This window comes from Lynx rufus, unplaced genomic scaffold (assembly GCF_022079265.1).
Source record: "Lynx rufus isolate CCGP_SWC_20201006 ecotype Redwood Valley unplaced genomic scaffold, mLynRuf1.p SCAF_4, whole genome shotgun sequence".
Taxonomy (NCBI): Eukaryota; Metazoa; Chordata; class Mammalia; order Carnivora; family Felidae; genus Lynx; species Lynx rufus.
Window position 1 is genome coordinate 119,074,659 of NW_025814856.1, and position 27,892 is coordinate 119,102,550.

Here is a 27,892-nt window from a genome sequence, read left to right on the forward strand (position 1 = left end):
GGCAGGACCAAGTGTTTCCTGGTCCAGGGAAGGTGGCTGAGGAGTGAGTGAAGTCAAAGGTGAAGGCAAAATTTTGAGGAAGGCATGGGAGAGAAAAGGGAAAATGGTTGCAGAGGTGCTAAGCAAAGAGCGAATGGTGAGAGCACTTTGGGAGAGGACATCAACAGAGAAAGGGAGAAGGCGTTGAGATGAGGCCAGCGTTGCTGGGAAGGGCAGGTGGCAGCACCTTGGCTTGAAGTCCGTGGACAAGTCGCCTGGCCTCGTCAATAAAGTGGGGATCACAGAGCTATCCTCAACACCTCACAGGATTGTTGCTGTGTAGGATAAATACACATATACGAAAATTTTTTGTCGATGCCACGGAATCTCTCCATTAATAAGATTTGCACTTGACAAATGTCCGTTTTCCCTTGTAAACTGTCAGAGATGTTTAGGCAAAACCCCAAGGTTATTTAGTCATCAGATAATACACCAATGACAGAAATTAATTTTACAGGTACTGTGAAAACCCCTGCTTTGTTGGTCACGACACGCAGCAATGCAGCGAACAGGGGTGAGTCCGTGGAAAACCGTGGTGACTGCGGGCAGTGATAGAGGTTGAGTCGTGAAGCTTCCTCCACACGTGTCCGTAATTAGCTTATGTCACCACAGGGGCTGTAAACAGAAGCCCCTATACATCACACGGGCCATGAGATAACAAGGTCAATGGTGGGCACTTCATTCCCCCAGTGTAAAAGGGAGGAGTGCATGGCAAATCGGTTTGTGAATGTACTCAATACCGTCTCCATACAGTATGGTTTTCACTGAGAATGGGTCTGCTCAGAGGCTGGCTCGCTGTGGCTGTGCCTTCCTGGCTGTGACCCAAGAGCTGGGATCAGGGAGTCTTTCCAATGCCTCCTCCAAGATGGTGGAAGGGATGGCTTTGCGGGGGCAATGAGGTTGCAAAGGAAGACGGAGAACGTGTCCTATTCTCTGACGTTGGGCTGAAATCCATGATAACTTGTCTCCAAGAAGAATTTCGGTCTCTAAGAGGGTTTGGCTTAGCCTCCTTTCACATTTACAGTAAAGATCTGGGATGAACTCAAAAGGCTCACACAGCTGGGAATTACACAGAGACCAGGAAAGGTATGGATCACACAGGAGAGGCCTCCCTGCCTCACTCTGTAGATCTGGTGCTGGGCCGCTGTCCTTCTCCCTGGCTTGCTGTGGGCTGCTTTGCGGGGCTCAGCAACAGGCGGGCCACCACCATCCCCGTGGTGCTGGAAGTACTCCTCAATGTTAAAATCAGGCGAGGGCATAACAAAATTTGGCGTGTATACACAAGGAATACCATTCAGGCTTAAAAAGGAAAAAACATTCTGACACGTCCCACACCACAGACGGACCTGAATACATTATATACTACGTGAAATGAACCCGACACACAAGAACATATACCGTATAACTCTACTTATGTAAGGTGCCTCAAGCAGTCACATTCGTAGTGACAGGAAGTAGGGCAGAAGTTGCAAGGGGCCTGGGGAGGGGTGATAAAGAGCTGATGATCAATGGGTAGAGTTTCTGTTTGGGGAGATGAAAAATTTCTGGAGACGGTGGTGGTTGCACAACACTGTGAATGGACTTCGTGCTGCTGAATTGTACATGTAGAAATGGCTAAAATGACAAAATTTATGTTATGTATATTTACCCGCAATTTTTTAAAGTGTGGTTTCAAAACTAAAAACAAACAAACAAACAAACAAAAAAACCCAGGGGAACCTGGGTGGCTCAGTCGGTTAAGCGTCCGACTTCAACTCAGGTCACGATCTCGCGGTCTCTGAGTTCGAGCCCCGCGTCGGGCTCTGGGCTGATGGCTCAGAGCCTGGAGCCTGCTTCCGATTCTGTGTCTCCCTCTCTCTCTGCCCCTCCCCCATTCATGCTTTGTCTCTCTCTGTCTCAAAAATACATAAACGTTAAAACAAAACAAACAAACAAAAAAACCCAAACAATAAAAATTAGAGGGGCCTCCACATGTTATAAGAAACTCGCTCTGATAAACCCAACGCATAGACATTGCCAATGTGTTGTTCCATGACGCTTCAATTTACATCTCCTCTCCGATATATGAGATTTTTCACAATTCCCGAATATACGAGAAGGTTGGGACAAGTCAAGAATAAACATTTTTGGATGGGTTGTGCTTTTGCATTTGGACACATAAAAGCACATTCTGCAGAGGTTGGTCGGCTCTTCCAATATTTTAAGCAATTTACAGGTAGTGTTAAGTACTTGGTTAAAATCCTTCTAATGTGTGCGATAATCATTTTAGCTGTTAGAGCATAATGTGAGTTCAGACATACAGTTATACTAAAATCTTTCCCACTCGCCTACCTCTCACACAGATTACGGAGGGAATGTGTTATAGACAATAAAATCTAAGGGGAAAAAATTGCCATCCTGTTTCACCTCTGCCGTTAAACCCAACGATGGCGGCCATTGCCGTGTAAAAGGAAAACCAACAAGTTTACAGTTCCTCATTTCCCATGGTAAACAGATTGCTTATTTTAATTTTGAAAATAAAGCGATGGAGGCTATGTAGGTCTGTAAATAAGAGTGTGCATCTCAATTTTCTGCAAATGCTTAAGTGGTTTACATCTGTTTCCTCCCAGTTGTATTTCTCAAACATGAATTTCCATTTTAAAAAGAGTCGTAAAATCACTACTGTTTCTCTGTGGATCTATTAGCAATAAAATAGCCTACAGAGGTTTGCACAGCCATGGAAAATGTACAGTGATAATAGGTTGTCCTGCTGTTACATGGCTTATGCAAACTTTACATTTATCACGGCAGAACCATCTATCCGCGGGGTTGTAGCACAGCAAACAACGGAATAAAAAAGACCAGGAGAAGGAAGATGAGACGGAAATCTCTATGTACACATCATTAATCAGACAAGATGAATTCTCAAACTTAGAAGCGTGTTTCCTCAAAGCCAACTGCGAGAAGGAGCAGGAGGGAGAGAATGTGTCGGGAATGTGTCACAATCTGCAACGGACAATCTTCTGTAAAAATTATCTGCAACAATAGAAGCATTAGCTTCTCTCGTTGGCATGTTGTGTAGTTCACGTCTCTTGTACTTTTTTTTTTTTTTTTTTTTTTTAAGAGCAAAGCCAGATCATCTAATGAAAACTTTTAGTACAGGGGTGCCTGGGTGGCTCAGTCGGTTGAGCGTCTGACTTCAGCTCAGGTCATGATCTTGCGGTTTGTGAGTTCGAGCCCCGCGTCGGGCTCTGTGCTGACATCTCAGAGCCCGGAGCCTGCTTCAGATTCTCTGTCTCCCTCTCTCTCTGCCCGTCCCCTGCTCATGCTCTGTCTCTCTCTCTCTGTCAAAAATAAATAAAACATTTTTTAAAAAATTAAAAAAAGGGCGCCTGGGTGGCGCAGTCAGTTAAGCGTCCGACTTCAGCCAGGTCACGATCTCGCGGTCCGTGAGTTCGAGCCCCGCTTCAGGCTGTGGGCTGACGGCTCAGAGCCTGGAGCCTGTTTCCGATTCCGTGTCTCCCTCTCTCTCTGCCCCTCCCCCGTTCATGCTCTGTCTCTCTCTGTCCCAAAAATAAATAAAAACGTTGAAAAAAAAATAAAAAAAAATTGTGTTTTTAAAAAAAAAAAATTAAAAAAAAAAAACTTTTAGTACAGCAGACAATGCAATTATTCTTTCACTATTTTAAGGAAAAGGCCTCAAAATAACCCATTGCTTTCTCACACACCAGTTCTCCCTAACCCTCCTCCACCTTCCCTGCCCTGTCTAGAAAGCAGATGGGCGACACAGGGCACCTTATTCGGCCTCTGAAATTCTGTCTCGTAAGTGAGACTGAGACGTTCAGACCCCTCTGATCCCACTTTGTAGCCCAGTGAAATGCTACCACATACCAAGAAGGTGTTTGTTTTTCTAAACCCAAATTAATTCACTAAGGTCTGGCATGATGGCAGGAAGCAGGTTTCAAAATGGTTCCATCCTAAACAGGACACACGCATTCGTGAGGTGTGCCCCGTGCCTCATCTGGAAGCCCCGGGTGTTTCTCAGTCTTCTGAGTTGCCCTGTTTCCCTGAAATAGAAAACAAATCAATAAAATGTGCCGATGGAGTTTAGCCTGCTTGGCGTCTCAAAGCCTGTTCTGTTCGGTGGGGTCTTTTTTCCTTTTTTAAAAGGGTTTGTTTTCTTCTATTAATGTGATAGAGGCATTCGAGACATATTCTTGAGCCTTTAAGAGGGAAGATGGAAAGGACACCTTTCAATTAACCTTTTGGTGAGTGACCACTTACCATACTCACTGCCGGAAGTCCCACCGTGCAGGAAACGACCGGGGTGGGGATGGGTGGAAGGAACCCCCGTAAGAGAGGGAAGTGAGAGGTGGGGGGCACAGCTCGTATGCCCAACAGCCCAATAGTTGCTGCCACTCCTGTGCTGTGCTTCTTTTATTCAGGGTGAAGCCTGTTCTTTTTAATCAATTCATATCCATCAATGCCTGGAAGGAGGGGAGTGGGGCTTTTAGGTAGATGTCCCGAAATCATCAGGTCATTTCAAACAATTGAGTGGGAAAAAAAGCCAACTACCAGCGTCAACCCATCCGTAAATCAGGCAACTAGTTATTGAGACACGATCATTTTTTACCTTGGTTCGACAGCATCTACGCATCACCTAAGTGTACCATTGTGTGTCCGTGGGGGTGGGTATTTATTTGCAATCTAGATCTGATGTTCTTATACTGAGTTGCGCCATGATCTCCCAGGAAGCGGTGAAGCAGCCTCTGACTACTGAAGCTGAACTTCAGGAGTCTCTGAATCTGAACTGGAATTGCACTGCTCTCCAGTCGATCCTCACTTTGTACTGTCAGTCATCTTTCCCTGGAGGCTTTGTCTTACCTCCTCTATCGTTAGTTCTCGGTGGGCAGAAGTCTGATACTTCTCATAATAGAGTCCCCTAGGTCTGGCAAAGCTTGTATGGTGACTGTATAACCACAGAGGTTGTCCCTGCCCTGTGTGGTGTAGACGAAGCAGAGATGTAGCGTGAAGTCTCAATAAAGACCACCCGCCCCGCATCCGCTCCTGATACCTTGGAGAGGAATTGGATGCACGGTGGTCAGCAGAGGTTTCCGGAATAGTCTCCAGATTTGGTGGGGAGCTGGAGGTGGGCCATATTGGCTACTCTTCCATAAACAGAGACCCAGAGTTCATTAACAACACCGCCACCTCTCAACGACTGTTTTTAGGTTGAATTGAGACCCAGAATTCCTTGGCAATTCTGGGAGGCATCCATTAGACCCCTTTGGGTGGTTCCACAGTGGCTGCCGGTGTCCATTTCTCCTGGATCTCTTTGGTGACCCCTCCCGGGAAATCCTGGGAAAACAGTGCTTCAGATAATGTCCTGGGTCCTGCAGATCATTGACAACTGGATCGAGGCCGGATAATAGCAGCAGTGCCAGTAGTAACAGGAATTGCTGTAGCTATTTGGAGCCTTCTATGGGCCAGGTGGCACGAACTAAGACCCAGACAGACTCACTGGCTTGTCCAAGGCACCAGTCCTAAGTTTCGGAATTGGGGATACAATTCCATGCCTTCAGGCCCTGGGCCGTGCTTCTTCTCCAGTCCTAGCGTCTTCATGGCGTCCTATGTTTGCTGAGTGGAAAGCAATCGTTTCTTGCTTCCAGCCGTAAGAGTGAAGAGCCCATGCACGGGGCGCTCCTGTCGGGCTCCTCCTGAGTACTTTTCACTCTGGTTCTCACATCCCCACGCCTCTCCTCCTTCCGCACTTCCCCATCCCACTATACATCTTTTACACAGCAGGACAGGGTAATTCGCTGCATGCTAGGCAGTAACTACATAGTAATAACAATAATTCTTGGTACTTAGAGCTCCTCATCCGAGGATGTCACCCAAGCTTAAAGAAATTTAAATATATCTGCTCACAGCCGCGTGGTGGGGGTGGTCTGGGTCTCGTTTGCAGGCCTGGCGACGAGCACACATAGAAGAAGAAGGAAACACCCGGTCCTTCCTAATGAAGCCTTCCTTACAGACGTGGAGCTAAAAAAGGGAACCAAAGAGGGGATGGGCCAGACAAACCATTAGGGCCTCTTGTTTCTCTGAAGTTCCCTTGCGTTTGGAGCTTGGCAAGTTCACCGGACTCTGGTTTTGAGGCATCCTGTTCACCTGCTGAGAAAGGGCTGTTCACCTGCTGAGCCTTTATCATGAAATTAGCCACCAGTGTGAGTATTCTTCCAGAAATTGTCCCCAAGGCAAGCACCACTGGGCTATGGCTGGGTCTGATGACTGTTCCCTGTCCTTATCTACCTCCAGTCCCCTTTCCATCTGCCCCCCGGGGGGCGGTGTCTTATTCCTGTTCTGAGGGCAAATTCACCCACTGGCTTCCCTGGCAATATCCGAGCCCAAGGCCTGGGGCAGCCTTCCCCCCAAGAGCAGCCTGGGAGGCGGTGGGGGTGGGGGGGGGGTCTCTTAGCTAAGAGTCAAAGGTCCCAGAACCTCATTTCCTACTCCCACCTTCTAGCTGCCCCTTCCTTGGCGGAGTTGAGCCTCTGGGCGTGCTTCTCACCTACCTGGCCCTGTAGGTCGTACCACTCTGCTTGTTTAATCTAAAGTCTGCCCCTTTTAGGGGCGCCCGGATGGCTCAGTCGGTTAAGCGCCCGACTTCAGCTCAGGTCATGATCTCACGGTTCGTGGGTTCAATCCCCATGTCGGACTCTGTGCTGACAGCTCAGAGCCTGGAGCCTGCTTCGGATTCTGCGTCTCCCTCTCTCGCTGCCCCTCCCCCCGCCCCGAAAAATAAACAAACACTAAAATAAATACATAAATACATAAAGTCTGCCCCTTTTGACCACACTGATCTGTCAGCACCCGCACCCCGATATGACACAGGGGAGAGGTGGATCTTTGGAAATTAAGTTCACCAGCTGGGGAAACACTCTTGTATCTTGGATGAAAAGGGTCTGTTTTCAGACATGCAGCAGGAGAGGATCATCTTGGAGCACAGAGCACATGTCTGCTTCCCTGACCACACCAACACAGTCGAAGGATGTCCCCCTTCCATGCAAATGACCGTTGTGGACGCAGAAAGATTTGTGGAGGAGTAGCCGGCATGGACAGGCATTGTCCTCACTCTCAAGGAGCACGTCGTCAGAGAGGGAAGACACGACACCAGCACGCACAGATACAATGACATCTCGATTTTCGGGTATGCTCCAAATCTTGATTCCAGGCATGTACCAAGCTCTGAGACCAAAAGGTGGTTCTCCCCTCAGACTCAGTCACGGTGAGAAATCCAGAAGAAAGAGGAGCAATTTAGTCCAGGTAGATGAGAAGCATTTCCACAGTAAAATCATTGGAGCTTTTCCTTCTGACTCAAAGCAAATCCATTTGTCAAATACACCATAAATATACATTTGCACTATTTATTACCTCTGCCTATAAAAGAAAATTGTATTAGGTGATTGTGCTGAAAATGTGTCAAAAATATAATTTGCATCTCTTTTATGTGGGTGTTTTTGTGTGTCTTTGCTATATTTCAATTTGCTAATATACATATATATCTCTGTAGAGACATATATAAATGCTGTTTAGTTCTTCTGATCTTTGTTTTTATTTTCTTGGTATAAAAATTTCAATATAATTTGTGATTCTAAAAATATTGCTTTCGAAAAATACGGTATGGAGTCTTCATTCCCTTAATTCCCATAATCCACTGCAATAAAACATTTACTAAAAGTATATTAAAGAGAATGTCCTGAAGGATTTGCTTCTCTTTGACAAACTGTCACTGGAGGATTGGGCAGAGTGCTTTCTGTGTTGTCCTGAATTTCCTAGAAGCTATCTCCCTTCAGTTAGGCAGATTCCCCCAAGCTTTCCCTTCACCCCCTAGATGGGTAGACTCATCTCCCCTCTTAGCAACTCTACAAACCACAGGGAACTGGGGTTTCAGCTATTAGAAGCTCAGGCTTTACTCTGCAGGTGTCATGCATTTGGAAAGGACGTATGTTCGTCTGCATTGTTTTTATTCACAGCCTCTGAAAGCGTCTTCACGGTTTCAGAAAAGACTTCTGCAATTACGTCTCCTGCCGGTTCCCCTCAACCATCTTGGGAAGCAGGTCAACACCCCCTTATGTTAGGGAACAAGGGATAAAGCCCAAGGGGAGATGATGTTGCTTTAGGGTCACACAGAAAATCATTAAAAGATTAAGACTCGGGTCTCCCAAGTCTCAAATGTTCTGCTTTGCTGTTAAAAATGTCACCTTAGCTTCTTTTCCTCACCTACAAGCCACATCCACATCATTTCTCCAGAACGAGACAACAGCTAGGGCCAAGAGAGGCCACTGTCCCTTCTGTCCTGTTCTGAACTCTGGAAAGAGATCCTCTGTCAGAGTGCCCCTGGGAACTTGGCCTCACAGAGTGGCTAGGCAGACAGAGGCTGCTAAGGACTGAACCACATTGTCACTGTCTCCCACCCCCACCCCGCATCTCGTTTATATGTTGAAGTCCTAACCCCCAATGTGACTGTATCCGGAGATAGGGCTTTTAGGAGGTAATTAAGGTTAATTGGGGTCATAAAGATGGGGTATCATCTGACAGGACTGGTGGTCTTAAAAGGAGAGAGAGACATATCTTTCTCTATGTGCACACACTGAGGCAAGGCCATGTGAGGACACAGTGAGAAGGTAAGCCAGGAAGAGAGCGCTCACCCGTAACCGACCCTGCCAGACCTTGACCTAGGACTTCCAGCCCCCAGAACTATGAGAAATAAATGTCTGCTGCTTAAGCCATCCTATGTATGATATTTTGTCATGGCAACCCAAGCAGACTAAGACAGAGACCCTAAGGCTTGATTTTCAATTCATCTCTTGGGGTCTATGTGGCATAGGCAGGGCCTAGAGGCTGCTCAGAGTCTGGCTGGGCAAAGTTTGCCAGAGAGGGTCCCCGGGGATGAAGTCACCCTATAGCAAGGGCTGCAGAACGGATCCCCGAGTCAGAGCTGGGGGCTGCTGCAGAGCCCCGACCCAGCAGAAGCACACGACTGGGAGCGTCACCAACCAGACTTTAGCCGCCACCGTCTACGGAACAAGCAGGTCCCAGGTGAACACGTGAGGCTGAAGATCTCATGCCCAAGAATCTCTAATCTGCGCCCTGCTCGGTGTGACCTTGTTTTCTCCGCATATTCTAACACCCCCAGAGGGAAAGAAGGTGGTGCAGGAGGGGGGTTGATCTCTGAAAGATAAAGTATTTTTAGCAAAAAGAGTCTTGACGTCCCCTAAAAGGACCGTTATGTCAGCTGGACTGTATGTAAACAGGACTGGGCAGTTCGTTTATTTTCCCCTCCTACTGCTGGGGACTCAGGAGGGAGGCCAGTTTAGTCACAGGCAAATAAAGGTGTAACCTAAGTTGTCATTGAACTTGAATTTGTGCCCCACTCCAGAGGAAACTGGAGAGTGTGCCTCTTCCCTGGGAGAGGTGGGGCTGGGGACGAGGCCAACTTCTGTCATGTTCCATGAAAGTGAGCATCTTGGGAGTTTGCACAAATGAGGCCTGCCCCGTCCCACCCTTTATTCTGACTCCCACGCGCTTACGATACGTAGGCTGTGCTGTGCTGTGGATACGTTAGACAAGATTTGCAGTAATTCTCATATATTTGTGTCTTCCCAGCTACGTTGTAAATTCTCCTGAGCAGAGACACACAAGGGTGCCAAGCGCGGGCTTTCCGATAAATATCGACCAACTAAGCAGCGATGTCGCTGCCCCTCCCCGATGGGACCTGAGTGTGTCTGGAGATTTTGCAGCCTGTTTCACACTCCGAGCTGAGGACTCCTGGGCTGGGCACCAGTCCTGACGTTAGCTATGGGACCGTCAGCTTCCATTTTAGGACCCCAGAGCCCATGTCTGTAAAACAGCATGGGTTGAGCTAGGTCCCCATCAAGATTCCCTCTGAGGTCTCAGCTGTGCGAGAGCGTGAGATCTCTTATTTCATCTTTTCTTGTCTTTCCAGCCAAAGGGCCATCTTTATGTAGCTTATTTAGTGTCACTCCAACTCTGCAAAGAAGGTGCTATTATTGCTGTCACCATTTTGCTGACGAAGAAACTGAGACACAGGGTACAGCCTGCCCAAGGAAACAGGGCTAGCAAGGATCAGAACCGGATCAAATGCAGACAGAGGGTCCTATCTGAGCCACCACACGGTGCTGCCTCCAGCACTGGGAATTATTAGCCAGTAGGTTGGCTTTGGACCAGACAGGAACCCGTACTTCCTGAGTTTGGAAGCCTCCAAAGAAGCTCCTGCAGCCAAGACCCACTGTCACTCCTGCATGCGTTTTCCCTCTGCCCCCAAAGACTATTTTCTAACCTTGTTGTTTCACAAACATTGATTGAATGCCTGCCATGTGCCAGGCTGTCTTGGGACTTGGACGGGGATCTGGAGTGAGGGCCATTAAAGGGGCAAGATCAGGGGACACTGTCTGCAGATGGTCAGTTTCTAAGACGTTTTTAAGGACTCATATTCAAATGTATCGTGCTCATTCCAGGACACCTAGTTCTATCATCTCATAGAATGCTGGAGGAATTATGGGGCGCCTGGGTGGCTCAGTCGGTTGAGCGTCCAACTTTGGCTCAGGTCATGATCTCGCCATCTGTGAGTTCGAGCCCCGCGTCAGGCTCTGTGCCGACAGCTCAGAGCCTGGAGCCTGTTTCGGATTCTGTGTCTCCCTCTCTCTCTGCCCCTCCCCCGCTCATGCTCTGTATCTCTCTCTCTGTCAAAAATAAATAAACATAAAAAAAATTTAAAAAAAAAGAATGCTGGAGGAATTCTCCATGGGGCTATTGGTTGAGTGAGCCCCAACAGAGCCCTAAGTGGGCCCATCTTACCCTGTGATTTATGATCTTTCTAATCTTTAACTGGTTTATTTGGCTTTTGTAAGGAGATGGTAGGAGAGAAGTGGGAATACCTTGTCCTATGGATGGATTTGCTTGTAATTCACTTCAATTCCCTGCCATGAGAAAACTGTGCATTTCTTTTGAGCACCACGACTTTTTTAAAAAGTTTATTTCTTTATTTTGAGAGAGAAAGAGTGTGTGTGCGTGTGTGAGTCGAGCAGGGACAGAGAGAGAGGGAAGAGAGGATCCCAAGCAGGATCCGTACTGTCAGCAGAGCCCGATGTGGGGCTCAGACCCACGAACTGGGAGATCATGACCTGAGCCAAGAATAAGACTCTTAACCAACCGGCCAAGCCACCTAGGCGCCCAGAGCACCGTGATTTCTTTCCACAAAACAATCATTCCTCAAATAGCTGATAGCACGAACTGGAACGAACGAACTGGAGGCAATGTCCTTTGCTGAGTTAACAACAATAATGTAGTTACTTTCTGAATAATTCCATGAGGGGCTTGCTTTCCATCCCGAAGAACGTTTCAGCAATGTGACCCTCCCCAGTGGACACCTACCACCCTGCCAAACAAGGGAGGACGGCTGGCTATCCTGCTTCTCAGATGGAATCCAGACTGCTCTGGGCCCTTTAGGGGACCAAGGAGCTGCCCAGGTAACTGCACGATGCTTGTGGGCGGCATAGGCGTTTGAGACCCTGCTGAGGTTACTGTGGTCAGGGTGGAGCATAAACCCTTCTTCCCCAGGTGGACCCCACCTCCCCCTCAGGCCGTGTGTGTTTGCTGGGCCAGTGGCCACTAGTCCTGTAAATGCCAAGGGCAGAGGATGTGCTGGGGTGAGGAATGCCTTCTCAGCTGCTTCCTACACCTAGGGCAGAAGGAAGAGCTCAGAGGGACGTTGCAAAAGGAGCGAGGCTGGGAGGCTCTGGCAGGCTGGGAACTGGACGCTGGAGAGCTCAGCACCTGTCGGTGAGTGTAGACCCCATGAAGGGCACTGGTGCGCACTGAGCGCACTTGAAGAGGACTGGCCCAAACTCCAGGAGGGTGTGGCCTCTCCTCCTTTACAGCCTCTGTGGTGAGTGGGTAGGAAGAGAGAGCCCCCACAGGGAACTCAAGTTTACCCAGAGCAGTGTGGTCCAGCTAGACCATCTTAGGCCCCCCAGGTGAGAAACAATGGGTGGGGGCGGGGGTGAGGGAAACGATCTGCAGCAAGAGGGGTTTGTGCCCACCAGGCCTCCAACCATAGCCAGAAGACAGTGCTGGCTGGGAAAGGGAGGTGGCCGGCTCTCCTCTGAGGTTCCTTGGCAGAGCTCCAGTGGGAATGTCAGTCTGGAAGACATCTCTGGACTGTGTGACTTCCTTAAAGCTGGCTGAGGTGGTGGCCAGGAGCCAGCAGCCGACCCACCCCCTCTCTGGAAGGAGGCCATTTTGTCTGCCTGGTGCTATATCAGCCAGCCCACCCTCTGAGCCTGTGGCACTGAAGAAGGTTCCAGAGAACTTGCCTTCAGGTAATAGTTGACTCTCCAGCCAACATGCACTCTATGTGTCTCGAGGAGAAGCAGAAATGCTTCAGTCATCCACAAAACCGTGTCTTTTCCTTTTAGAATACAGCTGCATAGAGAGAGGGGGGCGGGGGGGGAAGACAAGACACCAAGTACAGAATAATGTCAAAGTAAGCGAGGCTCCCCCTCCATTTTTCATATTGTTTCTTATTTTCAATAGCTACTGGGTGCCAGAGAGGAAAGGAACAACTTTAAAAAACAATTAGTGGGACATGTGGTGTTCATTCTTGGCTGGCACTATGCAGCCTCATCTGCCGGCGAATACTCTGCAGTCTTTCATGAAAAATGTTTTAGAACTAATGAGCTATATTTGCATTCCCCGTAGAATGGATTCGGAATTTTTCATCTACGCCACACCATGAAAAATGGATGTGTTTGGCACAGAAGTCATTTGAACATAAAGCCCGGCCTCAGTGGAAAGACAACCTTCAGAAAAACTTTTCAAGTAACTTAGCTCGTTCGTACTTGCTTCCACTGGGGAAGGTCAGGCTCGTGTGAAAGATGGAAATTTCCTGCACAAACCTAGATGCTGATGAGATTTGTTTTTGTAGATAATCTGCAGCAGTGAGATTTTTCATAATGTCACTGCAAAATAAATTAAAATGTTCATCTTCATATGGCTGGTTCCATTGCATTAAAATAAATGTTGCAAGCTCATTTAATTAGTATAGTTAGGAATGTCTCTTCCCTGCTTCACTGACTCTCCAAATCACAAGTTAATTTGTCAAAATCAGACCATTGTTTTTCCTTCATTCTTCATTACTAGAGACAGCCCCATTTAAATAAATGTTTATGCTACAGAGAGCAGAGCAGTGAACAACCCCAAATATTTTCATAAGCCAGTGCTGGAAAAGTTTAAAACACAGAAAGTGAAGATGTGGGTTTTTTTTTTTTCCCCTCCCTTCGTGGTTATTGGATATCTGACTGGCTGAAAAGGTACAAAATTGAGCAGTCTGCTGTAACTGATGATGCCCCGTCCGCCATTGCTCATGTTGGCGGGCTATGTCCTCTTGAAAGTAGTTTTCTTCTATGTTTTCAAAGACAAATGATGACAAAAGATACCATCTCTATAAATTACCCTCATCAAATCATTCTCTTCACGAACCCTTGGTTAATCAATTAGTCGGTGATGGGGGAGGGTCTGAAATGGGGTTGGGGGGGGTTCTGGTTTTCACAGCCTTTTGCTCACCATTACTGGCTGTGAGCAACCAGGCGGCCCTGCTGAAAATGCAAGAGACAACCGAACTCCAGGGCTTCCTTCTTTCCTCCTTCACTTCCCAACCCTCCCAAGCCTCCAAGTAAAATCAGAAGTGTCGGTGACCACTGACAAAGCATGAATTCCTGGCAGTGAAAGGGTGTTGGGGTAAATGATGAAGAGCAGGGGGGGAAAGGGCTTCACGTAATTGGCCGAGGTGTTGTGTCTGCGGAGATCTTCTGGAAGGCATCCATCAGTAATGAATGAAAGAGCTTATCAGGTCCTCATCAGTGTCCCACACTAGTGAGATGTTGCCTTCCTGCACGGGAGGGACCCTCCCGTTGGAACTCACCACAGTGCTCAGCTCTAGATTCAGCCCCAGGCATGGGAAGGTCAGCTTTCTTCCCTGAAGCTTTGTCCTTCACCGAGACAGAGTGACCCGAACCGCCTCTTCCATAAAGACACTAAAAGGTCAGACTTTTTCTTCTTACTGTATAGGGTTTTCTTGCCCCATTACTCATTTTCCTCTGCCACGCATGCTTTGCACGGCTTTTCTCCTCTGGATCAAATGGGTACAAGAAAATGGATGTGGCTCTTCAGAATTCTCCATATGTGGTGTGCTTAAAAGACTTTTCAAAGCTGTCCTCGGTCTGACTCTGATGAGGTCTGGTCTGTAGAATCAAATTTTCTTTTTTTTTTCTCTTTCCTTTTTTTTTTTTTTTTGCACACACTGGGACCAACTTTGCCCCGTTAATAAATTATTTCAGGAACAAGAGGACACGGTTACTATGCCTTGTACAATGTGCCTCCTCCTTGACTCTCAAAAATCAGAACTTTCTCGAGCCACCGAAGACTCAGGCTGGCAGGAAGCGGCAGCTTTCCCGGCCTGCCTCACTGACAGGTGGGAGTTGGCCGAGCGGGACACGCAGCATGCCTTCATTCATTCACTTATTCATTGGAGACACATTTGTTGGCACGGAACTAGGCACTGCGTGTGGACAGCCAATCTTCTTTCGCACGTAGGAGCGTCACCTTATGACTCAACTAGGGCCAACATGCCCTGGAGCCTACTGTCCTACCCCTGAAGCACGCCTTATCCGCCATGATATAATTAACTGAAAACACCTCCTATGTCTCTGGTTGACTCTGGAGAGGCCTTTGTGAGACTGAAGAGCTAGCCACGTACCTGAAAGACGAGCGGACTAGGGGCGGGTCAAGCATCTGGCGTTGGCAGCGGTCTAAAGGAAATGCAAAATTGTCACCCGGAGTCCTTGCTCTTTGGCTCAGCTCACGCTACACTGCGTTTCTCGGTGAGTATGAGAAGGGCTCATCTGCACTTTGGACACTGAGAAGGCCGGAAGCAGAGGAATACTGACACGGAAGGGCAAACTAGAGAACAGGGGAAAGGTTCTCTTAGGAGAAAACACGCTGCCACATGACATCAGCCTGTTTCTCTGTCCCTAGATCGAAAGCCAGGCCGGAAGCACGGAGCCAGATCTGTCAGCCGTGGCCGACAGGACAGGCTGACTTCAGACAAACGCAGCTAAGCTCTGTGAGGCTGCTGCCACGGGGAGAGAAAGGCCTCCATTCAAATCCCGGGCTTCCCTGACCAGCCGCGACCTTGGGCCAATGATGCTTTCTGAGAGGCCTTTTCTCACACATAAAATCATCATCGTCATCATCATGTATCTTTTGCAGGGTTCCTGGGAAAATTAAATGAGACCCTACGTGTAAAAGTGATCCGGCACGTCTCAAGTGTTTGACAAATGCTAGTTCTCTTCTGGGGGCTTTTAGAAGGATTAAGGTAGCAGAGGAGCGGGAGGTGGCTGGATCACAATGAGTGAGGGGTAAATAGAGTGTCCTTTGAGAAAAGTTAAGTTTTCACCCGCATTGGTTTTTAATGAAGTCTGGCTGCTAAACTATTCTTGAGTGGGATACTACTCTACGACTGAACCACATCCAACTCTGGTTTCTACGGGGCATAACACTCATAGCTTTTTTTTTCCTGGAATGAACTTAGTGATCATCTGGTCCCAGCCCATTCACAACTTGCAAAAAGGTCAGATGCCTTCTGAGGTCATACCTAAGTTAGCAGCTCCCCTCCGTGCTACCTCTCACCTCCCTTCAGATGTGAGAGAGCCGTCTGTAGACCACCTGGGACTAAGGATGCCCATCCCCTCCCATCATTCCTGGTATCTTCCCCGGGCTTCCCCACCATTTATTATCCTTTCCTCCTTCCTCAACCCTCGCGAGTTTTACCATCTTCCTTTTTAAATGTGATGCTCGAAAGCAAATAAAATACACCAGATGCTTCTGACTATGGCAGAAAGAAAGAGGAACAGTGGCCTCGTCGTCTCCTGTGATTAAAGTAGTATGCTGGCAGTCACATCATGTTGCCCTTATAATCAACTGAAATCCTTGGGACTTATTTTTACACCCGAATGGATGTCAGTCAGCCTCTCTCATCCTGTAGGTGTGTCATTAGTTATTTATCTCGATAACAGAACCTTATGTTTATCACCCTTAAATTCAGTGAGTTTGAGGCTATCGCTCCAGACCGTCAAGACCTTTTTGCGTCATAATTCTGTCATCTGCTGAATTAGTTTTACTTCCCCGTTCAGTGTCAGGCTGTAATTCTGCCAGTCACACATTTCTCCCTCTGGTCCTCAAGGATAACAGGATAGACTCTGTCAAAAGACTTGCTGAACTCGGATGCTTATTCCTCTGAGCTCCCTGTTCTCAGGACACCCAGGCTTACAGCAACACCATCCCAAATTCTAGTGCCTCCTCAGGATGCACGTCCTTTCAAATACTGAGAGATCTGCTAGGAAGAGGTGGCCAATATAGTTGTTATTGAACGCTTTGCTGTTTGATCAGTTTACCCTCTACAATGACTTCCGAGGAATGGAACTAGGAAGGAGTCTACTATAGACGGAATATTTGTGTTTCCCCCAAATTCATATGCTGAAACTATGGCGTTTAAAGGTGGGGCTTTGGGGCACCTGGGTGGCGCAGTCGGTTAGGCGTCCGACTTCAGCCAGGTCACGATCTCGCGGTCCGGGAGTTCAAGCCCCGCGTCGGGCTCTGGGCTGATGGCTCAGAGCCTGGAGCCTGTTTCCGATTCTGTGTCTCCCTCTCTCTCTGCCCCTCCCCCGTTCATGCTCTGTCTCTCTCTGTCCCAAAAATAAATAAACGTTGAAAAAAAAATTAAAAAATATAAAAAAAAATAAAGGTGGGGCTTTGACGAATTGATTAGATTGTGAGCGAAGAGCTCTTGTGAATAGAATTGGTTGGTCTCCTTATAAAGCCTCCTTTACCCCTTCTTCCCTTTGAGAGCACAGTGAGAAGACCACCCACCATCTGTCTACGAACTAGGAAGCAGACCCTCACTAGACACTGAATCTGCAGGTCCCCTGATCTCGGACTTTGCAGCTTCCAGAACTGTGAGAAACAAATACTCGTTGTTTCCAAGCCACCCACTGGGTCTATGGTATTTTGGTGACAGTGGCCCAGACAAAGACAAAGTCCTTGAGAGAAGGAAGGGATGCAAGTAGAAATATCCAAGGTGAAAGGAAATGGGCAAACATGGCTTACTTCACACTTTTCTATGCTCAGAAGGTTAAGCAGTTTAATGCATGATCATTAAAACGTAAGAAATCATGAGAGATTTTTTTTTTAATTCAGTGTAGTCAGAAGTGAAAATGGGCATTGTGTTCTGCCCTTTGGATTAGTTGAGTCTTTGCTGCCTAGAATCTAAAGATTGTATATCATGCATATGCTTATTTATAAGTCTGCCAAATTTGCTTTTTATCCTTATTTTGAAGATGTCATGAGCAGAAGAGAAAGGTCCATTTATGTAAAGTTCAAAATCACCTATGGTGTTACAAGTGAGGAGAGTGGTTGCTTTTGGAGAGAAGGGCTGGCAGGGGCGGGGGGTGCGGGGGCTGGTTTTTGACCTGCGTGGTGGTCACACAGGTGTCTTCACTCTGTGGACGTTTATCAAGCCACACAAGTGTGAACTGTTTACTTCTCTCTACATAAATGGTAAAGGGAAGTCAACTGGCAATGATCAGAATGCTTTCTGGAAGTCTCTTCTTTTTTTCTCACTGAGCACAGAGAGCAAAAGAGCGTACAGTTTGATTCATCAAGTTTTTGCTTTCTGAGTGCCTTGTACCCACCAAGCATTTTGTTGGGGCTCTGGAGGTAAAAATGAAGCAGATACAGCTCCTGCCTACAAAGAATTTCCAGTCCAGTGAAGGATAAACATGTATGGGATGTCGCTGTACTCCAAGGAAAAGTGTCCTGAGGTCCCAAGAGGGATCAGGTGGCCGCTTTTTGTGAAAAGCCATTTAAACAGCATTCCATATATTCAAGAACCACATGTAATCTTTAAATGTGAATTTGGATTTAGTAAACGACTTATTGTTTTACTACCCTACTCATATAATTAAGAGCTGCTTAGGTTCTACTTTCCTCCCATTTTGTGGCCAGATCAAATTCATACATAATCAACAAGTGATGTGTGGTTGTTATTACTGAAGGTATTAAAATAGCGTATACTTTATAGCATTTTTTTCAAAGGTCGAACTTTTTAAATATCCCAAACAGGACCAATACTCAAGGAATTAAATATAAGGCAACTTTTGACAGGAATTTTAAATAAAAAACCATCCACTGATGAACAGATAAATAAAATGTAGTATAACCATATAATGGGATATTATTCAGCTACAAAAAGGAATGAGTGCTGGTACAGGCCACAACACGGATGAATCTTGGAAACATGCTAAATTAAAAAAGCCATATTCAGGGACACCCGGGTGGCTCAGTTAAGCATCTGACTTCGGCTCAGGTCATGACCTCGTGGCTGATGGGTTCGAGCCCCACATTGGGCTCTGTGCCGACAGCCCGGAGCCTGGAACCTGCTTCGGTTCTGTCCCTCCCTTGCTTGCACTCTCTCTCTCTCAAAATAAATAAACACTTTTTTAAAAAGCCATATTCAAAAAGTCACATATTGTATGTTTCCATTTCTTTTTTTTTTTATTTTTTTTAACGTTTATTTATTACTGAGAGACAGAGAGAGACAGAGCATGATCACGGGAGGGGCAGAGAGAGGAGGAGACACAGAATCCGAATCAGGCTCCAGGCTCCAAGCTGTCAGCACAGAGCCTGACTCACAAACCACGAGATCATGACCCGAGCCGAAGTCAGACGCTTAACCGACGGAGCCACCCAGGCCCCCCTGTGATTCCATTTCTGTGAAGTGTCCAGAAGAGGCAAATCCACAGACTCAGAAGCTAGATTAGTGGTTGCCAGAGGCCAGGCAAAGGAAGGAGTGCTGAGTGGCTGCTAACAGGTACAGGAGGTTCTTTTTCAGGTGCTGAAAACGTTCTGGGATTAGACAGTGGTGACGGTTCCACAACCTTGTGAATATACTAAAAACCACTGAACTGTGCGCTTTAAAATGGCGAATTTTATGGTATGTGAATTATATCTCAATAAAAAATATACAAGGCAATTTTCAAACATACAGATAGAAAATTTTAAATCATAAAATGTTTTCTACTGAGAAATCCTCCACACAATTTTACGATACATCTCGCGAGTGAGTACCAAAAAACATACACATAAAGATGGAAAGTTGTAAAGATCAAAATGAGGAAATGGGCTTCCCCTTCTGTGAAAATTACATCAGGACGGAACATAAGCCCTTACACGAGGCTGTAGAGGGATCGGGCCGTGACTGCTCCCGCCTGGGTCTCTACTTCTAATTCCCGAACAGAATTCGTTCAGAACTGGATTACCCGCATCAGCGAGTATTTTATGAACTCCCCCTTTTCTTAAGCTGATCGGCAACAAAAACGTTTTTGGTTTACCCCTCCGACAAGCAGCCCTCTCTCTGATCCCTGCTGGTGGAAATTAGAGAACGGTTTGTGCCAATCGGCCTTTCCAGGTGAGATGAGCTTTCTGTGAGGGAGAAGGAAAGGAATCAAAGCAGCCGGGCTCTGTGTTGGAAACCCAGGTAGGCCCCCAGTAATAAATACATTTATTGCTTGGACAGTAAAAAGTACTGGAGAGTTTAAAATAAATTCAGAGTTATTTAAACTTAATTTATGACCAGGAAAATAAACCCTCTCTTCCACCATTAATGTTTTTTATCTGGGCCATCAAATGTCACACGCTACTGATTTTGGATGTAAGGTCACTGGAAACAACATATCAGAGGTGTCAGCACCACAAATCAAGTGAAATTCCCTTAAAAATAAAAACGTCAGGAGTAAAATAATAGGCAATAGTTATTTCATGCTATGAGAGACTTGTAATATATCAAAGGGTTCACCTTTTTCTACCTTTATGATGTATCGCTTTGAACACGAAATATACTTCTGCTTAACAGATAAAGTAAAGAAAACAGGCATCAGAATGCCGAAGATAAGAATGATGATATATCATAAAACTATTTGGGGACACATAAACATTAGAATGCAGACCGCTGAATGTATCAAGAGACAAACAATGACCCTGCCTCTATGGGGATCTGCGGTCTGGCATGTTGGTTATTTTAAGGGGTCATCCTAAAGGTCACCTCGAATGGGATCTTTGAAATCAGAATACAAATTGCATTGGATTTTGGTAAGGAAATAAAGGATGTCTTAGGGCTTGCGACGCTGATGCAGTTCTACACAGAAGTCCAAATCCTGAAGCAATCCTCTGGTCTTTTATCCACAGATTGAGAAAACAGAAGCAAATGCCAATCTGCCGGGAGGAGATGAGAGACAAAGCAGACTTGGAGCAGACAGGTTCTTTATGATCCTGATGTTAAACACCTGACAGGCAGTGGCGTTTGCCATAACGCGTCGTTGTTAAATGCATTAACTCCTGGCAGAGTAAATTCGCCCAGGATTATACTTTATGCAAAAGCATCTGACTAAAAGGGTTAGCAAAGCCTCAGGTAAAAATGACTTTGTTTCATCCTTGTGACGTATCTTACAGCGATTTTCTAGGACGTTAAAGGTAAAATCTCACTTCCTAAGTCAAGGACTCATAATCTGGTGGATGAAATGGCTCCAGGGAAGGATAAAAGAGTATAGAGTCATTCACGTAGAAGCACAAATTTCGCCCAAGATGGTAGTGAGCAGTTAGAGAAAAGCCATAATACTTTAGTTTAAGCCTCCCCAAGTCCTTTTATCATTGGGAGCGGGCGGTGGGGGGAGAGGAGGTCATGTTTGCCTGTCGGCAGAGAATGGGGACGGGAGACAAACCAGTGCCACCACTCTGTAAGCTTTCTACCGGGGTCACACCACTAGAGCCCCGTATCCAGCTGGGTGAAGTATGACTGCCTCCATATTGGAGCATCCTTCCTGGCTGCTGTGGCTATCGAATTCGAGGGATGAAACGGAACGCAAGACTTGAAAATCTATCTCCCTTCAGATGATAGATGAGGAAGCCGAGGCCCAATCCCAGGAGGGAGGTGCTTGGGGAACAGAGCAAGATGGGAACCTCCGCTGTGATGCCTCCTTCTGGCGAGGTCACTCGTGTGCATGTCACACACCAGCCCCACACGCGTGAAGCAGCTGTTCCACCTGGGAAGCCGGCTCCCCCCAAATGATCTCCAACTCGCCCTTGACTTACTACGTTTGTGATCCTACTAAGCCAGTGAATTCTCTGCCCTTCAGTTTACCCGTGAAGCTGCTTGACTCCTGTGCCCATCGACTTTCCAGAACACGTCTCTAAGCTTGGGCATCTTAGGAGGACACTAGTATCCCCGCATAGTCTAGCAGTTAGAAACCCAGACTGTTTAAATTGAAGTCTGGCTCTGCCATGGGCTAGCCGCCGGCCATTGCATAAGATGCTACACCTTTCTAAATCCTGCTTTCCTTACCCACGAAACAGGGACAAGGATAATAATACCAACCTGGTGCGGTATTGTGGGAATGAAATGGAAGGCTCTCAGGACCACAAAGTGTGCATTTAAACAACAGAGAACAAATTGCTTGAAGCAGAAAGCTGTTGGCCTCAGGGGTCCTGGCCCACAGTTGTCCTGCCACCCAGAACCTCAGCTGGCACCTGCAGACACAGGACCTGAGCTCGCTGCGAGAATGGCGTGATTCTGGGAAGGCAAACCCCGTACCCCCAGGGCTTCCCTGCTCCAGCCTGTTACCTGCTCAGATGATGGATCGTTCTCTGGTTAAGATGGGGTCCGATTCAGAGTCACATGGTGAGAGACACGAGCCCCGATGCCAGCCAGCGCCCTATTCATTTGTGGATTTGGCTTATTAGAGACAAATGATGCTGAGGCAGTTCTGTGGGCATCAGATGAATTATTTATACACCCACTTAAGTTGTTTTATCGGAAGGCTCGAATTCGTTTAAGTCTTGAGTTTTCCAGCGTGGTGTGTGAGCATTCTATCGAGCGTTTTCTAATCACTTTCTGAATCTTACTTTGGGGCACCACCTTGAAAATCCATGGGCTTTAAGACTACATAGCAAGGAGATGTCCATACTCAAGGCTTCACGTGTGAAAAAAAAAAAAAAGATCAAAACCAAACTTGGGTTTCAGAAAACCATCCGTTGCGACAAAATGTTTATTGGGAATCTGTTTTTGAACCGATTAGACCTTTGGAGGTCTAAAGTGAAAGATATTTCAAATAAAATGTAATGATACAGCACTTTTTTTCATTTTCCCTAACTTTAAGGGAAGCTTTTTCTTCCTTCAGGCACACAGTTTCACTCAAAAGTAATTGCCAACCCTGCCTTATTCTATTACTTGTAAATTCAACATAATTAGAGACACATTCAGTTCATTACTAGCTTGACTCTTTGCCCAGCTTTTTTTCAGCCTGTTGCCTTTTCAAAACACTTTATTAAAAACTTGTTTCAGTATCATATTCTTCAAAGGAAAAGAATAACTCCCAAGTACGTTTTATAGGAATTGCTCATAATACAGGACCCAATGCCAGAAACTAATAAAATCAAATCACAGAACTTACATCAGAAGCCTGCCATAAACTCCTGCAGAACAGCTTGGGCATGTTTGACCTGGAAATTGAAATTCATGTGCTCTAACAACTAGTTTCACTGGAGAAACTGTCACCAGATCTTGCAATTTAAAAACTCTGTTCTTATTCCGTTGACTGTAATGCAATTTAGCCCCTAAATATCCTTTTTCCTCCGAAGAACTCCAAACACTTTCCCGTCATATTACCCAAAGCAGCAGCCTTGTGGGCATTTATTAGTCCTGTTTTACAGAGCGAGATGCTTGGATGGGCATTGGTTTTCAGGTCAGATCATAGAGATAAGGAGTTTTGACTTTGATGTTTCAAAAAGGTGCTTTAGTCCCGGGAACAGGGAATTTCAGGAGAGAATGCCCTGGTGAGAGGGTGAGTCTATGTCGATAACGTGCAACCCAGAGGTGGGTCATCAGGCTTCCTGGTCCATGTGTCAAATGGCCTGCAAGTTTGAAAGCTTCAGCAAATGAGCCCGTGGGTGTACGTGAAGTACAACAACACTGGCTATTTTCAACACTAGCTCTTCAGAGAGCACTGAAGCAAAGCAAGCAGGCCATCCTGGAACCAAGTGCCAGGAAAGAGAAGCCGGCCCCAGGGAGAGGCAGTACTGATGGAAAAGAGAGAGCTGTTCCAGGTCACCCTGTTACCTGGCAAGCTGAGTACCTGCCGAGCAGAAAAGTACAGGTGTAGACAAGACCAATTCTGGGAACTTATTTGTTAGATTTGCTGTTACACTCTGGACGGGGGTGCCTCAAACAGCTTACTTTAAAAACCTATCCAGGGGCACCTGGGTGGCTCAGTCGGTTGAGCAACCGACTTCGGCTCAGGTCATGATCTCACGGTTTGTGAGTTCGAGCCCCGCGTTGGGCTCTGTGCCGTCAGCTCAGAGCCTGGAGCCTGCTTCGGATTCTGTGTCTCCCTCTCTCTCTGCCCCTCCCCTGCTCATGCTCTGTCTCTCTCTCTCTGTCAAAAGTAAATACACATTAAAAAAAAAGTTTAAAAAAAAAAACCAAAAAACCTATCCATAACAAATCAAAACATGAAGATTTGCCTCCCGGAATCTGGAAGGTGTTTCTCTGATCGAGTCACACTATGTCTGGTCCACAGCACGTGGATTAGGGTATCTTAGCACATTGGCTTCCTGGGTCCCTAGCATTAAGCACTGAGGTATGAGAATGGTGACTCTGTGGTCACTAGGTAGAGAAATTGAGGCTGAGGTGTGTTGCTGGTCCCTTTCTTAATTTCCAATTAAGATAGCCGGTCACTATCTTAATGTCAAGTGAAATACAAAAGTTTGGGCCACACAGACTAGTTTACCATTTTAAGACCCCAGGCTTCTACTTGGCTAGGAAGGGAAAGGTCCCTCATGAAGAAATAAATATTTCCTCATTCTGCTGTGTTTCGTCAGCGGAAAGTATGGGATCCAGTACTCAATAAAATAGTCCGACCTGAACAACACATTTTATTTTTTTAAAAAATGAATTTAAGCACTGACCTTCCATTCTTCACAAAAAGTAATTCTAAATGGAGTAGAGACTTAAAAGTAAAATGCAAAACTATGAAACTTCTAGAAGATAACGTAGGGGGAAAAAATCTAGGTGACCTTGGGTTTGGCAATGAGTTTTTAGATACAGTACTAAAAACATGATCCATGAAAGAAAAACTTGATCAGTTAAATTTAACTAAAGTTAAAAACTTCTGCTCTGTTAAAGGCACTATAAAGAAAGTGGGGAAAAAAAAGGCACAAACCAGGAGAAAATTTTTGCAAAACACATATCTTATAAAGACTTATATCCAGAATATGGAAAGGACCCTTAAAGCTCAACAATAAGAAAACAAGTAACCCAATTAAGAAGTGGGCAAAAAAATAGGAACAGACACCTCACCAAAGGAGATAAAAAATGGCAAGTAAGTATATGGAAATACGTTCGATATCATGTATCTTGAGGGAATTCTAAGTTAAAACAACAGTGAGATATAATTGCACACCTATTAAAATGGCTAAAATCCAGAGTATTGACAACATCAAATGTTGACAAGGCTACGGTGCAATAGAAACTCTCATTCATAGCAAATGGTATAGCCACTTTGGATGACAGTCTGGTACTTCCTTAAAAAATTAAACATACTCTTACCATATGATCCAGGAGTTGTCCTCCTTGGTCTCTCCCCAAATAAGCTGAAAACTTGTGTCCACACAAAAACCTGCACACGGATGTGTATAGCAGCTTTATTAAAGTTTGCCAAAAATTGGAAGCAACTAAGATGCCCTTCGGTGTAAATGAATAAACAAACTAAGGTACATCCACACAATAGAATACTATTTAGAAATAAAAAGAAATGAGCTACCAAGCCGTGAAAACACATGAGGCAACTTTAAATACCTATTATTAAGTGAAAGAAACCAGTGTGAAAAGCCTAAATATTGTAATAGTCAGCTATGTGACATTCTGGATAGAGCAAAACTATAGGGATGGTGAAAAGATCAGGGGTTGCCAGGGGCTTGGGGGGGCAGAGGGAGGAATGAATAGGGTGAGTACAGGAGATATTTAGGGCAGTGAAACACACAGCGGTGGATACATGACAGCATGCATTTGTCAAAACCCATAGAACCATGGAACACAGAGAGAACTCTAATACAAACTATGGACTCTCGTTAATAATAACGTGTCAATATTGGTTTATCAATTACAACAAAAGCACCACACTAATGCAAGATGTGAATCACAGGAAGAACTGCGCAGGGGAAGATGGGGTTTGAGGGAACTCCCTGTACTTCTCAGTTTTTCTGTAAATCTAAAACTGCTCCAAAAAAACACAAAAGTCTAGTAATATTTAAAACAGTGATTTGGTAGAGACTTGTTTGATCAGATGACCCAAATTGCTCAAAACCGATCTTTTTGCCTTGTTCAGGAGCTGGTTTTCCAGGAGAGGCGCTGTAGATATTGGTCAGGGGCTCGTGTTCCATGAGAAGCGCGCTAGTCACCTTTCACCGGGTCTAAACAATGCACACATACTATTTTTAAGTAGTGGACAATGAGTCCTAGCATCCCTAGTTTACAGATGAGAAAACTGGGTTTAGAAAAGAGTCATAAGGCAGTGGCTAGAATTCAGGCCTCTTGCTCACCGAAACTCTAATATTTACTGAATGAGCTCGTTCTCGTATGCAGGAGGGGTAACGGCTTTAAACAGATGAGCAAGGTGTGACTGTTACAAGAAGACGACAGCTGCTAGTCCTGGCCTTGAGATGCATTGTGCTGTCACTGGAGACGGAGGGCGGCTGACGCACTCACTGCATCGCTCAAAGCTCCAGTCACACGCTGGGCTCTCCAACAAGAAGAATCTTACCTCTAGGACCGTGAGTGCCTAGGATAAAAGCCTCTAGTCTCTGAGGTCTATCATTCTCTTGATGAGAAAAAAAAACCCCAAACTATTGGATATTGAATTTGTTTGAATCATAACAGCATCTGCCAAGTAAGAGTATAATTTCTAGAAGAAAGGGAAAGAGAGAGAGAGATGGGTTGTGGGGATGCCGAGGGGGTCGGGGAGATAGAATTACATTTTCAAAACCAGAGTGTGATGATTTGAAATATCATTTACCAGTCAGGGTGGGTGTGGTTATACTCCAATACGAACAAAAATTTCAGCGGTGTAAAATGGTTTATTTCTCACTCAGGTATGTGAGTATTCTCAGGTGGTGGGGCAGCTCTATCCCATTCTGTCCTCACTCAGGGTACGCCATCTAGAATGTCGCCAGTCACCAGAGCAAAGAAATGGGGACATATAAATCATGCACCTGCAAGACCTAAAGTCTTAGAGACTTCCGCTGGGAATCGATACACATCATGTCTGCTCATGTTTCATTGGCCAAAGCAAGTCACATGCAAAGAGATGGGGACATGAAATCCTACCAGGCACCTGGAAGGAGGGAAAAGGGAGTTACCAATGGACGATAGTAATGACTTGCCATCATCATAGCCCTTTATCACAGTTCTCTTTGGACGTCACACAAAATGGATTGTTTTTAGAGGAAGAGGTAGAGGAGGAAGGACAAAATATAATGAAATTGAATTGATGCTCCACTTCTTGGGCACTGCTTAAGTAGAGGCTAGACCAAAGATTGGCTTGGTGTGGAAAACTGTGTTCTATCGATAATGCAGATTAGTCTTAGAAATGTAACTTAGGGAGAGGTTTCAAATCAGACGTGAGAGTTCTTCAGGAAAAAGGTCAGCATCCATTGGTCAAATTGAACCCTATACTAACAGAGCATAGTTGAACCCCTAGTGAATTAGTTTATTTCATACTAATCCATGGCTACAACTATACTCTTAATTCTAGGTGGCCTCCTGATAGAGCAGTGGGCTAATCAAAAAAGAGAGTCATTTAAGAGACATAGGTTTAGAAAAAAAATTATCACCAGTAAAACCTCACAGGCAATAGGTCAGGATTTACTATCATTATCATCATCACTGACATGCAAACACTCGGTCTGATTTTATTTTATTTTATTTTATTTTATTTTATTTTATTTTATTTTATTTTAATGTTTATTTTTTGAGAGAGAGAGAGACAGAGAGAGAGAGACAGAGCACGAACGGGGGAGAGACAGAGAGAGAGGGAGACACAGGATCTTAAGCAGGATCCAGGCTCTGAGCTGTCAGCACAGGGCCTGATAACGGGACTCGAACTCACGGATCGGGAAATCATGACCTGAGCCGAAGTTGGACTCTTAACCGACTGAGCCACCCAGGCGCCCCTCCCTCTGATATTTTAAAATTAGGCTCACCTAGTCATTAAAATAGGACTCCAACTGATCTTACCAAAGTGAAATATGTGAACAAAGAAACTCATTATTCAGTAACCATTTAGCAAGCACCTACTATGTGCCTCGCACTGTTCTAGGAAACAAACACAAATTACCACCCCGACAGAATGAATGAGAGGTGTAACCTTAGGTTAACTTGAAAGCGGTGATTATGATTACTTATTTTTAAATATCTTTTCATGAGGACTTTTGGGTTTGAACATCAGATAAAATAAATGTTTTAGTCCTTGGGAAATCTGGGTCATGGCTCTGCGTTCAAGCCTCATGGCCAGCTAGTGTGCATGGGGTCGTTCCCACCCCAGCAGAGCTGTTAGGACAAAACGCTGAGCCAGGAGGAGAATTAGTCTCCTTGCGTCCTCCACCGACTTCCTATATCACATCAAGAAAGGCA

The 27,892-nt window shown here is 45.8% G+C and overlaps 1 long non-coding RNA gene across 1 annotated transcript in view; it reads right to left on the bottom strand.

Annotated features, from left to right (window-relative positions):
- LOC124525166 (uncharacterized) overlaps positions 1–27,892 on the bottom strand; it is an 85,843-nt gene that overhangs the window by 13,849 nt on the left and 44,102 nt on the right. The gene's annotated exons all lie outside the window — the stretch shown is intronic.